Below are 17,754 nucleotides of genomic sequence, written 5' to 3' on the forward strand. Positions count from 1 at the left end.
TCTAAAATTAACAGCTATACAGAAATACTCATGTGAAGGCCAATCTACAGAGGAGGAACTTCTTGATACAATGAAAGCCTTTAAGTTTAGGAAAACTCCAGGACAGGATGGCATACCAGTTGAGATATATCAAAACTTTTTTTAATATACTCAGAGGACATATTTTAACCACTTTATTAAAATGTTAAATTATCAGATACTCAACAAGATTTGATTTCACCATTACTGAAACAGGACCCAGGTGGTAAATAAACTCAGCAAAAAAATTATGTCCTCTCACTGTCAAATGCGTTTATTTTCAGCAAACTTAACATGTGTACATATCTGTATAAACATAAGATTCAACAACTGAGACATAAATTGAACAAGTTCCACAGACATGTGACTAACAGAAATGGAATAATGTGTCCCTGAACAAAGGGGGGGTCAAAATCAAAAGTAACAGTATCTGGTGTGGCCACCAGCTGCATTAAGTACTGCAGCGCATCTCCTCATGGACTGCACCAGATTTGCCAGTTCTTGCTGTGAGATGTTACCCCACACTTCCACCAAGGCACCTGCAAGTTCCCGGACATTTCTGGGGGGAATGGCCCTAGCCCTCACCCTCCGATCCAACAAGTCCCAGACGTGATCAATGGGATTGAGATCCGGACTCTTCACTGGCCATGGCAGAACACTGACATTCCTGTCTTGCAGGAAATCACGCACAGAACGAGCAGTATGACTGGTGGCATTGTCATGCTGGAGGGTCATGTCAGGATGAGCCTGCAGGAAGGGTACCATATGAGGGAGGAGGATGTCTTCCCTGTAACGCACAGCGTTGAGATTGCCTGCAATGACAACAAGCTCAGTCCGATGATGTGACACACCGCCCCAGACCATGACGGACCCTCCACCTCCAAATCGATCCCGCTCCAGAGTACAGGCCTCGGTGTAACGTTCATTCCTTGGACGATAAATGCGAATCCGTCCATCCCCCCTGGTGAGACAAAACCGCGACTAGTCAGTGAAGAGCACTTTTTGCCAGTCCTTTCTGGTCCAGTGATGGTGGGTTTGTGCCCATAGGTGACATTGTCCTCTGGTGAGGACCAGCCTTACAACAGGCCTACAAGACCTCAGTCCAGCCTCTCTCAGCCTATTGCGGACAGTCTGAGCACTGATGGAGTGATTGTACGTTCCTGGTGTAACTCAGGCAGTTGTTGTTGCCATCCTGTACCTGTCCCGCAGGTGTGATGTTCGGATGTACCGATCCTGTGCAGGTGTTGTCTGCCACTGCGAAGACAATCAGCTGTCCGTCCTGTCTCTCTGTTGCGCTGTTTTAGGCATCTCACTGTACGGACATTGCAATTTATTGCCCTGGCCACATCTGCAGTCCTCATGCCTCCTTGCAGCATGCCTAAGGCACGTTCACGCAGATGAGCAGGGATCCTGGGCATCTTTCTTTTGGTGTTTTTCAGAGTCAGTAGAAAGGCCTCTTTAGTGTCCTAAGTTTTCATAACTGTGACCTTAATTGCCTTCCGTCTGTAAGCTGTTAGTGTCTTAACGACCGTTCCACAGGTGCATGTTCATTAATTGTTTATGGTTCATTGAACAAGCATGGGAAACAGTGTTTAAACCCTTTACAATGAAGGTCTGAAGTTATTTGGATTTTGCTAATTATCTTTGAAAGACAGGGTCCTGGAAAAGGGACGTATTTATTTTGCTGAGTTTATAAAGATCGAGTCATTAAAAAAAAAATTGGAGGCTTCTTACACTTCAGTGTTGTGATGCAAAAAAATTAGCATAATGCATAGCCCATAGAATTAAAAAAGGTATGGTCGGATATTATCGATACTAATCAGGTGTAAAATAGTAAAATGTTTTCTTCTCCGGAAGTATTACTATCGTGCGTAAAACAATGTTCTCCACGATCGGCATATCTATTTACAGCCATCGAAATGTTAGCCATTAAAATCAGATCCAACAATAATATCAAGGGGATAGAAATCCAGGGATTTAAAACAAAAAAGGTGTCATTGTATACTGAGTCATGTTATTTTAAATCCACAATTTGGATCCCTCCACAGCCTCAGAGGAACAACAATTTTTCTAACCTCTCTGGATTAAAACCAAATTGTGATGTGTACTATATTACGTACTAGATCACAAAAAACAAAACTTTTACATTACCATGTAGTTTACCAATAAAATGGTCTGATGGTGAAGTGGACATACTCAGTATTCATATCCCAAAATACATTTTCACTACAATAAGACAGTTAACAAAAATAGATACAATCTTTACCATGGAAAGGAAAATACCTGTCTATTTGTAGGGGGGGGGGAGAAAAAAAAAATAGCCCGGATTAACTCTTGTCATGTCCCCAGATTAGCAATTTGCGTATGGCCCTGCTGACACCCAACAACTTGTTTAAATTATATGAATAAAAAAAATAAAAAATCCACTTTATTTGGGACAGCAAGCCAGACAATTTAAATAAGGCCTATTTATATAATGAATATGAATTCAGATGGCAGAAATGATTACATATTAAAGCATTAGACCTTAAAAGGTTTGTCATACATAAACTACATTTAAATCCGAATTAGTAGAACTTGCTCACCCAGCATTCAAAAATGGCCTTTGCCCTTCAATCAGATTACAACCTCTCACTTTAGGTTATTTGAAAATTAAATATCCACCATATCCCTATTTTTAAAACAAGGCGTAGAAAGTCGGTTGCAATTTCGGTTTAAACCACCAGAAAAGAGAGAACAAATATTATGGTTAAACTCAAATGTATAAACATTTAAAAAACATTTCTGGATAAAAAGAAAAAGTATAATCTGTGTAAATTATATCATCAATAGGACTGGTGGAGTTATTGTCTAACATGCAGCAAAAAAAATAAATGGAAATGTCTGCTCTATCCAAAATTACAAACTAAAAGCAGCATTACTGCAACAATGGAATGAAGCAAGTGGAACAGGGAGAAAGTAGTCTGTCAGCCCTGCATTAAAGACCAAAATTAGTTAAAGAAAATGACTAAAGAAAAAGTATACCAGTTTAATTTAAGAACCATACAGATTGCAAAATAGCTGGGAAGAGATTCGATGTACCGATTCCGTAGCACATTGTTTATGAACAGATACGCAGAACAGCATAAAAAAATAGTTTTCAATTATACAAAATTCATGCAACTAATAGATTTATATACAGTACCAGTCAAATGTTGACAAACCTATTAATTCAAGGGTTTCTATTTATTTTTACTATTTTCTACTGTGACGACCCTCCCACTCTGTCTGCCGTATTCTCTCTTGTTTCCTTATTAGGATGTCGGTGGGCGGAGTTGGGAGGGTCGTCAGCTACATGGGAGACACCTGGGCCCGGTGTCTCCCAGGATAAATACACCACTTCCCCATTCATGGAGGGGACTCTCTCCATGTAGACACCTTGATAGATTCGGTTATGTTTCATGGTGCTTTTTGGTTGTTTGTTTTAGCATCTTTCAACACCCTGCATTATCACATTCATGCATGCAAAACATTCACTTACACTGCTGATTGCTGATTACACACACCATTGTATATTATACCTAGTTTCTTTATCTAATAAATATATTTTGTTACTCCTTATTTCCACGTGGTCTCCCTTTTGTTACGGGCTCTGAGCCGGTTCGTGACAAGTGGGGGCTCATCCGGGATCATTGGGCGTGTTGGTTTGGGAGAACGTGGAGGTACGTGTTTGGTTTGCATGTTTTGTTTGAGTTTGATAGGCCCAGTATTGGTTGCCTTTGTTGTTTGGTTTGTGTGCTGCGTTGGAGAGAGTACATTGGTTAGTTTCCAGGGCCCTGCCCAGCCTGGAAACCCTTGTTCTACTTTCTGTTGGGACATCGGTCTGAGGTGAGTAATCCGCTGTGTACCTCAGTGGGAGATTTGGGTAGGGTAGTGGAACTTGCTACCTGGAGCTATAGCCTTTTACCCCTGATAGGCTTAGCGACGTGTTTCCTTTTTGGAATATGTTGGGCATGGTTAATGTTTGTTATTTTTGTGTGGTGTCTGTGGACTGAGCAGTTGTCTCGGGGGCACATCCGTGGCTTGGTGGAATCTGCCAGCGTGCTGGGGGGTTTATTACCTTGCCAGCGGGCTACAGTGCGTAAATACCCACCGCAAATCCGCACGAAGACTAGGGTTGAGTTATTGTAGGTTTTGGGGAAGCTCCATATCTCATCTCTCTTCTGTGGTGCTCAGGGTGATTGTCATTTCTCTGGTTGTGGTCTGGTGTGCTCAGCAGAGGGGAAGAGTGATAATATTTTTTTTGGACTATGGCGTCTTATGTAGATGAGTTCATTCGCTTTCCATCAGAGGAATTGTTAGAATTAGGTACTAAAGAACAGCTGTTGAAAATCGCTGAACACTACAAGGTTGAAATTAGTGATAAACGTCTAAAGAATTCTATTAGGTTGATATTGAAGGCCAATCTGATGGAGAGTGGTATTCTTGAAGTTATCACTGGGCCAGTCTCTGCTGAGGGGTCATCTCCCCGTAACGTTGCAATGGCCATTCCATCGGTTAGTCCTAGTAGTCTTCTTTTTGAACAGCAGAAAGAACTGCTTCTGTTACAGCTAGAGTATGATCGTGTAAAGTATGAAAAGGAATTAGAATTTAAACAAGATATGGAGCATGCTAAAATCAAGTTGCAACAAGAACGGATAGAGTTGGTTAGGGAAGGAAAGATCTCAGGGGAGAGTTTGTTCTGGGAAGGTGATCCAGATTTACCTAGGGGTCGTTCCTCTTTTGGTCGTGCCCCGGACACATTTGATATTGTTGGGAACTTACGGTTATTACCTCAGTTTAATGAAAAGGACCCTGAGACATTCTTTTCGTTGTTTGAGCGTGTTGCTGACGCTAGGAGTTGGCCTGATTCTGATCGCAGCTTAATGTTGCAGTGTGTGCTGACTGGTAAAGCGCAGGAGGCATATTCAGCTCTTACTGTACACGACAGTGCCTGTTATGATAAGGTTAAAACGGCTGTGTTGCAGATTTATGAGTTGGTCCCTGAGGCTTACCGCCAACGATTTAGAACTTTAAAAAGGGATGATAAACAGACTCATGTTGAGTTTGCGCGACAATTATCTGTACAGTTTAATCGCTGGTGTTCTGCCTCTGCAGTTGTTACTTTCCAAGGGCTGTGTGATCTGATTATGTTAGAGCAATTTAAGGACACAATCCCTGATCGTATTGCCACCTATATTAACGAATGAAAAGTAAAGAATGTCGCTGAAGCTGCGGTTTTGGCGGATGAGTATGTGTTGACTCACAAAAGAGTCTTTGCAGAGCCCCGTATTCGGAATGAGTGGGGGCGTTCGGATAGATTTGGGCTTCGCTCACCGAAATACTTTGGTTCACGGGCAGAGTTCAATTCAACTAGGGTTGAGCCTGACTCCAATGGTAAAGCTGACTTTGGGCAAGAGTGTCACTACTGTCAAGGTTCAGGTCATTGGAAAAACGAGTGTCCGGTTCTCAGGGAAAAGGATAAATTCAGTACGCGTGATTATGTAAAATCTAAGCCTACGGCGTTAGCTGCGCCTGTTCCACATCAGTTCACTCATGACACATGGTCTCAGGCCCAGGCGCAGGTGAAAGTCCATATTCACCCAGGCTATTTACCTTTCATTACGGAAGGTTTTGTGTCTATATTAGGAAGTAAGGACCTAGTGCCAGTGAAGATCCTGAGAGACACAGGTGCCTCTGAATCATTTGTGTTGGAGTCTGTGTTACCCTTTTCTGCCGAGACTGATTCAGGGAATAGTGTTCTAATTAGGGGAATAGGTTTGAACACACTGTCAGTTCCATTGCATAAATTGATGTTGGATTGTGGGCTGGTGAAGGGTGAAGTTGTTGTGGGGGTGCGTCCTTCGTTGCCTATTGAGGGTATCGACGTTATCCTTGGGAATAACTTGGCTGGTGATCGTGTATGGCCTGTCGAAGTTCCATCTCTAGTTGTTTCCACTAAGCCGTCATTTGTTGGGATACCTGATGAGAGTGTACGGAGTGTCCCAGAGGTGTTCTCTGCGTGTGCGCCGACTAATAATACAAAGAAGTATGTCCCTGTTTTCCCTGTTATCCCGTTATCTGTAACCCGCTCAGATCTAATTACTGCGCAACGGGATGACTCCACATTAGAAGAGTTGCGTGACCAAATTGTGCCCGTGGAACAGTTGGGAGATGTCGCCCATGGCTATTTTCTCCAAGAGGATGTCCTGATGAGAAAGTTGGTGTCTCATGGGAGTTGTTTTCTGGGGGAGGCGATTAGTCAGGTTGTGGTACCAGTAAAACTTCGTGAGTTGGTGTTGACAACTTCTCACAATGATGTTGCTGGACATATGGGTGTGAGGAAAACATACCATCGCATATTAAGACATTTCTTTTGGCCTAGATTGAAGAGGGATGTCTCTGATTTCATCAAAACTTGTCACACCTGTCAATTAACTGGTAAACCTAATCAAGCTATTAAGCCGGTACCACTGTTTCCTATTCCTGTACTCAGCCAACCTTTTGAGTATCTGATCATTGACTGTGTGGGTCCTTTGCCTCGTTCTAAAAAGGGTAGTAGTGGTGAAATGGCTAAAGAGAAGTTATCATCTTCACAGGAGAGGATGAAGGGCATATTTGATCGCCGAACTGAGCCTCGTCAGTTTACTCCGGGTGACCAGGTTCTTGCTCTGCTGCCAATTGTTGGTTCTCCTTTTGAAGCCAAGTTTAAAGGTCCATATACAGTGGTGCGTCAGTACACTGAGCAAAATTACCTAGTTGCCACTCCAGAACGGAGGAAAGCACACCAGCTGTGCCATGTAAATTTGTTAAAACCCTAGTATGCACGTTCTTCTGAGACTGAACAGTGGGAGTCTACAGAGGATGGTAAACCTGTTCTTTTGGCTGATACCGTTGTTTCCTTGGCGATTCTTATCATGCTAGATCTGTGCATGAGGAGGAAGATGTGTCTGGTCCTGACGATTATATATTGCAGGGTAGATTGAAATGAGTTAGACTGTGAATCGTTGGGAAGTGACTGTGAATCGTTGGGAAGTGACTGGGAATCATTGGGAGTTGTTAAAAATTAAGGACCTTGATGTTCTTTTCGTTGGAGGTTGTAGCTGATGTGGTCTCGTGCGCCCTGTTCTTGAATGGTTGTATTGTCTGGTTCTGCATTTCCTGTCTGTTCCCTCCTGGTCTTATGTTCTTCTTTCCTCTTAAATGTTGCTTCCTATGCACTAAGGTTGCTGAGGTCTGGGGAGTCTTATTTCCTCTTAAATGTTGCTTCCTATGCACTAAGGTTGCTGAGGTCTGGGGAGTCTTATTTCCTCTTAAATGTTGCTTCCTATGCACTGAGGTCTGGGGAGTCTTCTTTCCTCTTAAATATTGCTTCCCGTGCGCAAGGATTGCTGAGGTCTGTGGTGGAGGAGGTTGGCTGGGGCAAATTGGAAGTGTGCACACGTAACCCCTCATAAATTTGGGACGCAGAGGCTGTGTCAATTTGGGATGCAGAGGCTGTGTCAATTTGGGACGCAGAGGCTGTGTCAATTTGGGACGCAGAGGCTGTGTCAATTTGGGACGCAGAGGCTGTGTCAATTTGGGACGCAGAGGCTGTGTCAATTTGGGACGCAGAGGCTGTGTCAATTTGGGACGCAGAGGCTGTGTCAATTTGGGACGCAGAGGCTGTGTCAATTTGGGACGCAGAGGCTGGTACGTTGTTCCGGGGTCCTTGTTGGTCCCCGGTTTTATGGGGGGGAATGTGACGACCCTCCCACTCTGTCTGCCGTATTCTCTCTTGTTTCCTTATTAGGATGTCGGTGGGCGGAGTTGGGAGGGTCGTCAGCTACATGGGAGACACCTGGGCCCGGTGTCTCCCAGGATAAATACACCACTTCCCCATTCATGGAGGGGACTCTCTCCATGTAGACACCTTGATAGATTCGGTTATGTTTCATGGTGCTTTTTGGTTGTTTGTTTTAGCATCTTTCAACACCCTGCATTATCACATTCATGCATGCAAAACATTCACTTACACTGCTGATTGCTGATTACACACACCATTGTATATTATACCTAGTTTCTTTATCTAATAAATATATTTTGTTACTCCTTATTTCCACGTGGTCTCCCTTTTGTTACGGGCTCTGAGCCGGTTCGTGACACTACATTGTAAAATAATAGTGAAGACACCAAAACTATGAAATAACACATGGAATCATGTGGTAACCAAAAAAGTGTTCAACAAATCAAAATATATTTTAGATTCTTCAAAGTAGCCACCCTTTGCATTGATGACAGCGTTGCACACTCTTGGCAATCTTTCAACCAGCTTAACCTGGAATGCTTTTCCAACAGTCTTGAAGGAGTTCCCAAATATGCGGAGCAATTGTTAGCGGCTTTTCCTTCACTGTGTGGTCCAACTCATCCCAAAACAACTCAATTGGGTTGAGGTCGGTTGAATGTGGAGGCAAGGTCATCTGATGCAGCACTCCATCTCTCCTTCTTGGTCATATATCCCTGACACAGCCTGGAGGTGTGTTGGGTCATTGTCCAGTTTAAAAACAAAATGATAGGGCCTCCCGGGTGGCGCAGTGGTCTAGGGCACTGCATCGCAGCGCTAGCTGTGCCACCAGAGTCTCTTTGGCCGCGCCCAGGCTCTGTCGCAGCCGGCCGCGACCGGGAGGTCTGTGGGGCGACGCACAATTGGCCTAGCGTCGTCCGGGTTAGGGAGGGTTTGGCCGGTAGGGATATCCTTGTCTCATCGCGCTCCAGCGACTCCTGTGGCGGGCCGGGCGCAGTGCGCGCTAACCAAGGGGGGCGGGTGCACGGTGTTTCCTTCGACACATTGGTGCGGCTGGCTTCCGGGTTGGAGGCGCGCTGTGTTAAGAAGCAGTGCGGCTTGGTTGGGTTGTGCTTCGGAGGACGCATGACTTTCGACCTTCGTCTCTCCCGAGCCCGTACGGGAGTTGTAGCGATGAGACAAGATAGTAATTACTAGCGATTGGATACCACGAAAATTGGGAAGAAAAGGGGGTAATTTATTTAAAAAATAATAATAATAATGATAGTCCCACTAAGCGCAAACCAGATGGGATGGCGTATCGCTGCAGAATGCTGTGGTAGCCATGCTGGTTAAGTGTGCCTTGAATTCTAAATAAATCACTGACAGTCGCCAGCAAAGCACCCCCACGCTTCACGGTGTGAACCACACATGCAGAGATCCATTCACGTACTCTGTGTCTCACAAAGACACGGCAGTTGGAACCAAAAATCTCATTTGGACTGATCAGATTTACACCTGTCTAATGTCCATTTCTCATGTTTCTTGTCCCAAGCAAGTCTCTTATTGGTGTCCTTTAGTAGTGCTATGACAAAACAACATACAAAAATGTGTCAACTCCTGCAGCTCTGTACATAGTCAATGGTAGGCTTCGAAGAGACTCCTATGGTACGTACACCACCATCCCTCAGCAGTAGTACTGTAGATTACTTTATCACTGCCCTCTAACAAGAGTCTCTCAGAGCATTCACCATCATCCCACTAACATCCCCATCAGAACACAGCAAAAATCAGTCTACCTGAATTGAGCAATAGTCAAATGAGGCAAAGCCAAAGGAACTGCACAATATTCAGAAATGCTATAGATGGAATTAAAGTAGTGTAGAAATCTACCAAAAAACAATTAGGCAACAAATTCAATCCCTTTTTAGACAACTCCTTGGACAAAAAATTTCACTGTAATAGTGAAGGTGTAAACTTGGCAGTAGAAAGCCATAACAGTATATTTCACCTTTCAGCCTATCAAATCTAAAAACTGCAAGTGGACAACCTAAGAAAATTAACAACAATGACAAATGGTTTGATGAAGAATGCAAAAACCTAAGAAAGAAATTGAGAAACCTATCCAACCACAAATAGAGACCCAGAAAACCTGAGTCTACACCTTCACTATGGTGAATCACTAAAACAATACAGAAATACACTACGGAAAAAGTAGTAACAAATCAGAAATCAGCTCAATGTAATTGAAGAATACATAGAATCTAAGCACTTCTGGGAAAATTGTAAAACACGAAGAGTTATCTATCCAACACGGAGATGTATGGATAAACCACTTCTACAAACTTTTTGGCTCTATAAACAGCAAAAACATATACATGATCAATTACAAATCATAAATCAGCTGTTAAAGACTACCAGAACCCACTGGATTCTCCAAATACATAGAATGAACAGGACAAAAACAAACCCTCCAACCCAATAAGTGGTGTTGATGGTATCCTACATGAAATGATAAAATATACAGACCACAATTTCCAATTGGCTATACTTAAACTCCTTATCATCCTCAGCTCTGACATCTTCCCCAATATTTGGAACAAAGGACTGATCACCCCAAATCCACAAAAGTGGAGACAAATTTGACCCCAATAACTACCGTGGGATATGCATCAACAGCAGCCTTGGGAAAATCATCTGCATCATTAACAGCAGACTTGTACATTTCCTCAGTGAAAACAATATACTGAGCAAATGTCAATTTGCCCTTTAATCCAAATAACCGTACGACAGATTATGTATTCACCCTGCACAACCTAATTGACAAACAAACCGAAACAAAGGCAAAGTCTTACATTTTACATTTTAGTCATTTAGCAGACGCTCTTATCCAGAGCGACTTACAGTAGAGTGCATACATTTTATTACATTTTTACATACTGAGACAAGGATATCCCTACCGGCCAAACCCTCCCTACCGGCCAAACCCTCCCTAACCCGGACGACGCTATGACAATTGTGCGTCGCCCCACGGATCTCCCGGTTGCGGCCGGCTGCGACAGAGCCTGGGCGCGAACCCAGCCCAGGCGCGAACCCAGAGACTCTGGTGGCGCAGCTAGCACTGCGATGCAGTGCCCTAGACCACTGCGCCACCCGGTCTTCATGATTTGTTTACTTCAAAAAAGCTTGACTCAATTTGGCATGAGGGTCTGCTATACAAATTGATGAAAAGTGGTGTTGGGGGAAAACATACGACATAAAATCCATAACAATTGTGTGGTTAAAATTAGCAACAAAAAAAATTCCACAGGGCCGTGGGGTGAGACAGGGATGCAGCTTAAGCCCCACCCACTTCAACATATCAACGAATTGGCAAGGGCACTAGAACAGTCTGTAGCACCTGGCCTCACCCTACTAGAAGCTTAAGTCAAATGTGTACTGTTTGCTGATCTGGTGCTTCTGTCCCCAACCAAGGTGGGACTACACTAACACCTAGATCTTCTGCACAGATTCTGTCAGACCTGGGCCTTGACAGTAAATCTCAGTAAGACAAAAATTGTGTTCCAAAAAAGGTCATTGCCAGGACCACAAATACAAATGTCATCTAGACAATGTTAACCTAGAGCACACAAAAAACCGACATACCTCAGCTTAAACATCAGCACCACATGTAACTTCCACAAAGCTGTGACCGATCAGAGACAAGGCTAGAAGGGCCTTCTATGCTATCAAAAAGGAACATAAAATTTGACATACCAATTTGGATCTGGCTAAAAATACTTGAATCAGTTACAAAACCCATTGCCCTTTATGGTTGTGAGGTCTGGGGTCCACTCACCAACCAAGAATTCACAAAATGGGACAAACACCAAAGTGAGACTGCATGCAGAATTCTGCAAAAAATATCCTGTGTACAACGTAAATCACCAAATAATGCATGCAGAGCAGAGTTAGGCCGATACCTGCAAATGATCGAAATCCAGAAGAGACGTTGAATTCCACAACCACCTAAATGGAAGCGATTCCTAAACCTTCCATAACAAAGCCTTGACCTACAGAAAAAATTACCTGGAGAAGAGCCCCGCTAAGCAAGCTTGTCCTGGGCCTCTGTTCACAAACAGACCCCACAGAGCCCCAGGACAGCAACACAATTAGACCAAACCAAATCATGAGAAAACAAATATAATACTTGACACAATGGAAAGAATTTACAAAAAAAAACAGCCAACTAGAATGCTCTTTGGCCATAAACAGTAAGTCCACAGTGGCAGAATACCTTACCGCTGTAAATGACCCAAAATTAAGGAAAGCTTTGACAATGTACAGACTCCGCATAGTCTTGCTATTGAGAAAGACCGCAGAAAGCCTGTCTTCTCGAGCCAGGTCTGCTGTGTGCACACTGCCCACAAAATGAGTTGGAAACTGAGCTGCACTTCCTAACCTCTTGCCAAATGTATGACCATAGAGACATATTTCCCTCAGATTACAAAGAATTTGAAAAAACAAATCAAATTTTGATAAACTCCCATATCTATTGGGCGCAGTGAAGAACACCATTGTAAATACAACCCATATTTGTTTTCCCTTTTGTAATTGAACTATTTGCATATCATTACAACACTATATAAACATGACATTGGACACGTTATTTTGGAACTTTTTACTTCATCCATGTCACCTGCTTTGGCAATGTAAACATGTTTCCCTTGCAAATTAAGCACCTTGAATTGAAAGATCTGAGTGAGAGCGAGCAAGGTTAGGCAGGGCGGAGAGCCTTCATGACACAGAAGAGCAGTCTCAGTTGAGTGACCTGTCTTAAAGCCTAACTGGTTAGGGTCAAGAAGATCATTCTGAGAGAGATAACGAGAAAGTTGACGAGACAGCACGCTCAAGTGTTTTGGAAAGAAAAGTCTATAGTTGTTGACTTCAGATGAGTTGAGTGTTGGTTTCTTGAGGGGAGCGACTCGTGCAACTTTGAAGTCAGAGGGGACACAGCCAGTGGTCAGGGATGAGTTGATGTAAGTGAGGAATGGGAGAGGGTCTCCAGAGATGGTCTGTAGAAGGGAGGAGGGGATGGGATTGAATGGGAAGGTTGTCGGGCTGCCAGACCTCACTAGTCACAGGATTTCATCTGGAGAGAGAGGGGAGAAAGAGGTCAAGGCGTAGGGTAGTTATGCGAGTGAGACCAGTGGACTTTAGGCTGAGTGAATGAGTAGCAGATGTCGTCAACCTTCTTTTCAAAGTGGTTGACAGTTGTCCGAAAGGATTAAGGAGGGAGGAGAAAATGGAAAAGAGTCCCAGGTTTAGAGGCAGATGCTTGAAATTTAGAGTGGTAGAAAGTGGCTTTATCAACAGATACAGAGGAAGAGAAAGTAGAGAGGGCAGAGTGAAAGGATGATCAGTCCTCCGATAGTTTTCCTCCATTTTCACTCAGCTGCCCGCAGCCCTGTTCTGTAGGCTCGCATTGAGTCACTTAGCCACAGAGCAGGAGGGGAGGGCCGAGCTGGCCGGGAGGAAAGGGCCCAGTGCGAGTCATAGGATGCAGAAAGGGAGGAGAGTACGTTCGAAGAGGCAAAATCAGGAGAGAGGAGGATTTAGCAGAAGGGAGAGATGATAGGATAGAAGAGGAGAGAGTAGTGGGAGAGAGAGTGAAGATTGCATGGCACAACTATCTGGGTAGGGGCTGAGTGGTTAGGATTGGAGGAAAGGGAGACAGAAAAGGAAACAAAGTAGTGATCTGTGGGGGGGGGGGGGGGGGGGGGTTGCAGTGAGATTAGTCAGGGAGGAGCCTCTAGTAAAGATTAGGTCAAGTGTATTGCCTGCCTTGTGTGATTTGGAGGGGATTGGGCAAGGCAGACATCGGGAGATTGAAGTTGCCAAGAACGAAGAGCAGTGAGCCATTGTCAGAAAATTAGCTTAATCAAGGTGTCAAGCTCATTGAGGAACTCTCCATCTATCACCTGATTGGTGATAGATGACAATAATGTTAAGCTTGAGTGACAGCATGGAATTCAAGTGAGGAGATGGACTGGAGAGAGGGAGAAAAGAGAATCTCCACTTAGGAGAAATGAGTAGACCTGTGCCACCACCACAACGACCAGATGCTCTCAGACTATGAGAGAACATTGTCAGATGAAGAGCAGCAGATTTCTCTGGGTTGATCCATGTCCTTGTCAGGGCCAAAAAGTCACCGGACTAAAGGGCAGCATATGCTGAGATGAAGTCGGCGTTCTTGACCGCAGGTCAGCAGTTCCAAATGCTGCCAGAGACATGGAATTCCACATGGGTTGTGCGTACAGGGTACACTAAATTAGAAGGGTTGCAACCAACGGGTGGGGAGGCTCTGTAAAGCCTACAGGGAGCAGTGCGAACAGGTTTAGAAAACAGTTGCCAAAGTTACAAAAAGAGCAAATATTTGATCTGAAAATAACTTGGTAAGATACTCAAGTGAGAGAGTGGTGGTAGGGAGCCTTCCTCAAACAACGCCAAAGAACAGTCTTCGTTTTGCGACAAAACTGACATAGCCTCCGCTTACAGCTACCGCTGCGAAACCAAGGGAGACTAAAGTACTAACACTAATTGCTAATTGCCAAGCAGAGGTGGAGAGCACGCCTCCCTGTATTAATTGCTGATTTCCTAGGAGAAGTGAAGCCACACCCCCTCCAACACAGCCACTGATTACCAAAACAAGTCACAAATTGATCATTTGAATGGACACAGCAGATATAGATCCTACCCACATCATGGCCTGTTGGAAGCAGTCAATAATAAAGAGTTAAACATGCCACTAATCTGAGCTGAAAGTGGATGTCTGTCCATCCTAATAAGCTCTCTCCCTCTCTCTCTCTCTCTCTCTCTCTGCTGCAGGGCAAGGCCATAGAGACAGGCCTAACTCAGTTAATAATGTGGGAAAAGTAGAGGGGAGAATACACTTGCAACAGAGAACAGCCAACCACTCCCCTCAGAATGCAATTAACTCATTTGACAGTGGTGATTCATATAGGATGTTTGTGGTGTGTGTATGTGTCTGGCAGCTCTGCCTGTGAGCAGGGCAAAGAGGGGTCATGGGGCAAATGTAGACCCAAAATGGACAACGGAAGTCATCATGCACAGGAAGTCTTGGTTACAGCATTAGAATCAATTGAAGCAACGTTTCCATTCACAACAAATCTCCTCCGTGGTAGATGAACAGAAAAAATACTATTTGGAAGAATGTTAATGTGATTGATGCGTATAACATGAGGCCATGTTTACGTCAACTGTTCACGATACATTCTACAACTCCACTTGGCGCCAACGTCGCCTATTTTTCTCACCTTAGTGAGGAAGGAGTATCATTTAAAGACAAGTGTTTCAGAGCACAGTGTGTATCCATGTATAAATCCACTGTATCATTGACTTTGAGGGGGAAGGTTCAGAACTGAGCGTGTGTTTGCATAGTTATTGTGAGGCTTTGATCTATGGCTATACTGTGAAAAAAAGACTGTTGAACAAAAAGATAAGTACACCATAAAGAGTCAGCCAGCCTGTTCAATATGTTTGGGTCAATTCTGTCCTAGAGAAGAATCATATTCCTCAGTTTATAGCTTATGTGTTGTGTTTAATTGTCATCTAGTGGTGAAGAGTGAGATTACAAGGCAATTTTCAACACCAACTATGCCCAGCAGAGGCTGAAAATAATTTTGGTATTTGGTACACTACATGACCAATGTAGACACCTGCTCGTCGAACATCTCATTCCAAAATCATTGGCATTAATATTGACTGGCCTGCACAGGGCTCTAGGCAGGCCAGTCAAGTTCTTCCACACCAATCTCGACAAACCATTTCTGTATGATCCTCACTTTGTGCAAGGGGACATTGTCATACTGAAACAGGAAATGGCCTTCCCCAAACTGTTGTCACAAAGTTGGAAGCACAGAATCGCCTAGAACATCATTGTATGCGGCGGCGTTAACATTTACATTCACAGCCTCCTGGGTGGCGCAGTGGTCTAAGGCACTGATGCAAGCTGTGCCACCAGAGATTCTGGGTTCGAGCCTAGGCTCTGTCGCAGCCGGCCTGTCAATTGCAATTGCTGTTCTCTGGAGTGATACTTCAAAATGATGGACTTTATGGAACAAATCAGTAATTTATTGTCGAACTGGGATTCCTGGGAGTGCATTCTGATGAAGATCATCAAAGGTAAGTGAATATTTATCATGTTATTTCTAACTTCTGTTGACTCCAACATGGCGGGTATTTCTTTGGCTGGATTGGGCTCTGAGCGCCGTACTCAGATTATGCTTTTTCAGTAAAGTTTTTTTTAAATCTGACACAGCGGTTTCTTTTTGATACTGTCGCAAAGCTAACTAAAAAGCAGCATGCCCCAAGAGAGGATGGCTTTCACTTCAGCAGTAATAAATTCATGAACTTCTTTGAGGAAAAGATCATGATCATTAAAAAGCAAATTACGGACTCCTCTTTAAATCTGCGTATTCCTCCAAAGCTCAGTTGTCCTGTAAGTCGCTCTGGATAAGAGCGTCTGCTAAATGACTTAAATGTAAATGTAAATGAGTCTGCACAACTCTGCCAGGACCTAGGATCAAGAGAGACACTCAAGTGTTTTAGTACTAAATCTCTTGACACAATGATGAAACTAATCATGACCTCTAAACCTTCAAGCTGCATACTGGACCCTATTCCAACTAAACTACTGAAAGAGCTGCTTCCTGTGCTTGGCCCTCCTATGTCGAACATAATAAACAGCTCTCTATCCACCGGATGTGTACCAAACTCACTAAAATTGGCAGTAATAAAGCCTCTCTTGAAAAAGCCAAACCTTGACCCAGAAAATATAAAAAACTATCGGCCTATATCGAATCTTCCATTCCTCTCAAAATAAAAATAAAAAGCTGTCACTGCCTTCCTGAAGACAAACAATCAAACAAACAGTCTGGTTTTAGACCACATCATAGCACTGAGACTGCACTTGTGAAGGTGGTAAATGACCTTTTAATGGCGTCAGACCGAGGCTCTGCATCTGTCCTCGTGCTCCTAGACCTTAGTGCTGCTTTTGATACCATTGATCACCACATTCTTTTGGAGAGATTGGAAACCCAAATTGGTCTACACGGACAAGTTCTGGCCTGGTTTAGATCTTATCTGTCGGAAAGATATCAGTTTGTCTCTGTGAATGGTTTGTCCTCTGACAAATCCACTGTAAATTTCGGTGTTCCTCAAGGTTCCGTTTTAGGACCACTATTGTTTTCACTATATATTTTACCTCTTTGGGATGTCATTCGAAAACATAATGTTAACTTTCACTGCTATGCGGATGACACACAGCTGTACATTTCAATGAAACACGGTGAAGCCCCAAAATTGGCCTCACTAGAAGCCTGTGTTTCAGACATAAGGAAGTGGCTGGCTGCAAACTTTCTACTTTTAAAGTCGGACAAAACAGAGATACTTGTTCTAGGTCCCAAGAAACAAAGAGATCTTCTGTTGAATCTGACAATTAATCTTGATGGTTGTACAGTCGTCTCAAATAAAACTGTGAAGGACCTCGGCGTCACTCTGGACCCTGATCTCTCTTTTGACGAACATATCAAGACTGTTTCAAGGACAGCTTTTTTCCATCTACGTAACATTGCAAAAATCAGAAACTTTCTGTCCAATAATGATGCAGAAAAATGAATCCATGCTTTTGTTACTTCTAGGTTAGACTACTGCAATGCTCTACTTTCCGGCTACCCGGATAAAGCACTAAATAAACTTCAGTTAGGGCTAAATATGGCTGCTAGAATCCTGACTAGAACCAAAAGATTTGATCACATTACTCCAGTGCTAGCCTCCCTACACTGGCTTCCTGTTAAGGCAAGGGCTGATTTCATGGTTTTACTGCTAACCTACAAAGCATTACATGGGCTTGCTCCTACCTATCTTTCCGATTTGGTCCTGCCGTACATACCTAC

The 17,754-nt window shown here is 43.6% G+C and overlaps 1 long non-coding RNA gene across 1 annotated transcript; it reads left to right on the forward strand.

Moving 5' to 3' along the window:
• Positions 1 to 3,269: 3,269 nt before the first annotated feature.
• Positions 3,270 to 8,131, forward strand: LOC139535751 (uncharacterized). The gene is made up of 2 exons (XR_011667189.1): positions 3,270 to 7,327; positions 7,376 to 8,131. It is a non-coding gene; the product is annotated as an uncharacterized lncRNA (long non-coding RNA).
• Positions 8,132 to 17,754: the final 9,623 nt, after the last annotated feature.

Source organism: Salvelinus alpinus, chromosome 12, assembly GCF_045679555.1.
Source record: "Salvelinus alpinus chromosome 12, SLU_Salpinus.1, whole genome shotgun sequence".
Taxonomy (NCBI): Eukaryota; Metazoa; Chordata; class Actinopteri; order Salmoniformes; family Salmonidae; genus Salvelinus; species Salvelinus alpinus.